The following is a 3,368-nucleotide window of genomic DNA, read 5'->3' on the forward strand; positions in this document are numbered from 1 at the left end:
TCATGCATACGAAGGGGACGGGAAAGAAAAAGTATTTTTCATATAAGCAGAAAACCCCTTTTTTCCAAAAAAAAAACAAACAAACAAACAAACATACTTTTATGAAGTAATATGAGGATATTTTGAATGCGCTTATTCCATAGAGATGTAGAATTTGACTTTAGTAGTAAGAGGGCAGGTCATCTGCAAATATAAATCTCGTTATTCTCTTACTGATTTACATTATAGCGTTTCTTTGACACGAGGATTACAGCGAAATAAAAGCACAAGTTTCTCGCGAATTTTCTATTATAAAAACGCGTTCAGAAACCCAAACTCTACGTTAACAGCACACACCACGCCTATTCCTGAGTATCTGGCTAGAAATCTATTCCTCTGGCTGCGCTTCAGCCATTGTATGAGAGCTAGTCTCGTGCCCAAAAAGAATTCTGGGTAATTCTGCCATTCCATGATAAGGGAAGACTCCCGATTCTCATTTTATATTTTTTTTCATAAGTGTCGGACCATCCAGTCCTACCAGAAAAATACCGCACCCATTGAAGTTTTAAGCTTTCATAACCTGCCCAAATTGTATCGGTAGGTCCTGGAATTCGTCCACAGATAGGCCAGAGAGACAACTTCACTCGTGAACCGCCATGTTTACAACAGAGCAGTTTAAGCGTCCCAGTTTGCATGAAACCATCTCTCGCCTCTGTCTCCAGAAGACCAGACACGCACGGTTCTTACGTTACGTTTATGCCTTTAAAATCGTGAACTGAAATGTCAATTGCTGGTAAAGACCAGCATGATAATTTTTTTGGTAGGCTAGGTATCGGAGAGCCACAGAACATTTACGCATGCGCTGACGGAATGTTTGAACAAAAGAAAAAAACGCAGTACCTCCAGACATCCGGCGCTGGAGCGTCGTACCAAACGAGTCATCCCGGGATTTCGGCCCGTGCGATCGCTTTTGGACGCAGTTGGCCCTTCACTGCTTTCTGCTACCGACCTTGCCTCCCGGTACGGCATTGAGGGAGAGATATGTCGGCCCCTAAACCATATGTGACAAATCCCACGCCTACTCACAGCTCCAAACCGCCCTTGTCAATATAGAGCAAGAATTCGATGGCTTAAATATTCAAGAGAAAAGTCATTTTATCTCACATATGGTAAGCACTGGAGTCGCAGATTACAAAGTGTGCGCATGCGCCCTGTGAAAGGTAACATACATACATGCATAAACTTTATTTCATCTCGAATTTCAGAATAACTACAGGAGCTAATGTCTTTGCAGCTAAAATACATAGCATTTACAGATACATACTAAATACATAATATTTTAAGATATATGCATTAAAAAGGAAAGCCGCTGTACAAAATGCGGCCCTTGATTCTCTTTTAAAACCAGTAAACTCATAGGTACGGATAAAATCAGGTAGCACATTCCGCAACTTAGCTGATACGTAAGAAAAAAGAGCTAAGACCATAACTGGTTGTTCTAGGTTTATTGAGGGACAGAATGGATCGGAATTTTCGCGAAGATCATGCATAAGAAAAGAACGGGAGAGAAAACGTATTTTTCATATAAGAAGAAAACCCCATTTTTTCCAAAAAAAAAAAACCAAACAAACATACTTTTATGAAGTAATATGAGGATATTTTGAATGCGCTTATTGCATAGAGATGTAGAGTTTGACTTTAGTAGTAAGAGGACAGGTCATCTGCAAATATAAATCTCGTTATTCTCTTACTGATTTACATTATAGCGTTTCTTTGACACGAGGATTACAGCGAAATGAAAGCACAAGTTTCTCGCGAATTTTTACTGGGTTGCCAGTAGGCAAACCCAGTCAAGATCCGTGTTTGATTTCGTGGTTTTTTAATTTTTTTTTTCCGTGTCGGGAAAAGTCTTGCCTATCAGTCCCCTGCTAAGTGGTGTCTTTGTGTATAGAGTCCTTTTTGCGCATTTTGTTAGCTTTGAGGGGACTGGGGTAATGTGTAGATTTCCCTGGTGAACGCAGGAGAACATTTAATTATTAAACCTGCAATGGCGTTGAAAGTCATTGTAACGCGAATGGCGTTTTAGTGGAAAAAATATACCTTTATGAGATGAAGAATGGAACGTCAATTGGAGTAATGAAACAGGCGGGGAAAATAAATATCTGGATCTTAAAAGCGACGAGGAATGGTCTTCGACAACAGTTGCAGTCGGATATGAGAAAGTGTGCGTTGTTTCTAATCTTATTTTATAAACTGTGCTGGTATGTAGAACACTGACAGTAAGTGGGAAATTCAGTATGGGTGTAAAAGGAATCGAACATCTTGAATGTATCACAGTGTTAACCGAAGTGGCATCTCATTTGTCTGGCAATTTGCATTTAATTTGTAGTCAAGCGGTATAGTTTTCGAGTAAAAAAATAATTGAAAATGTGACAGTGAAGAATTATTGGAAAGAAAGCTTGTTGTCTATTTTGTGCTTCGGAAAAGGTTCTTTAGGAAAGAGTTTAATCTTGAACTGAGAACTTTATTCATTTGCATATCGTATGGTTTGTGAGACGGATTGTTTCTTGTTTGCACGCACGCAATTGGAATAGAAAGGGTTTTGTTTGTCACCAATAGACCTTATTCATAAATGGCGGTCACATTTATAATTCTTTTGTCCAAGCGCAATTAGCCTACCAAGCCTCATTTTAGAGCAAGAATTCTTTTAATTCACTCTATGGTATCGAGGCTTGGTAGGCTAATTTGCACTTGGACAAAAGAATTATAAATTGATCACCATTTATGAATAAGGTCTATAGCAAATATGTTGTTAGTTTCAATAAATTTCACGCTGGAAAGGTTTTTGTGAGATGTTTCAACCGTTGTGATTCATTAGGGCCATTTATACGGGAGAAAATAAGACGCGTCTTAAATAGGACGCGAACTGTACCATTTATACGTTCGCGTCCTACATAGACGCGAAATCTCGTATAAATGGTACGAATGGTAGAAAAATCCATCAAAAAATTTTCAGTAGTTACTTTGTGCTAATCCGAGTATGGAGGACGATATAATATTACAATACGTAAACTCCTGGAGAAGGACGATGTTACAATCCATTCTGAGAATTCAAAGGAACTCTTCACTCCAGCATCGATTTTCTCGATAAGCAGTGAATCACGAAAAATCAATCCAGTACCTCCACCAGGACGATCGGTTCGAAGTTGATCGAGAAATTTATACCCAGTAGGACACATTTCAGCCCTAGTAGCATCATCATCAGAACGTAACCAAGTTTCAGTTATTGCACAGAGATCAATTTTCCGCTCACAGATGTAATCAAAAATATCCGAAGATTTATTCCTGATAGATCTTGCGTTAACGAGACAGAATAGCATAGATGGGTG

Source organism: Montipora foliosa, chromosome 12, assembly GCF_036669935.1.
Source record: "Montipora foliosa isolate CH-2021 chromosome 12, ASM3666993v2, whole genome shotgun sequence".
Classification (NCBI taxonomy): domain Eukaryota; kingdom Metazoa; phylum Cnidaria; class Anthozoa; order Scleractinia; family Acroporidae; genus Montipora; species Montipora foliosa.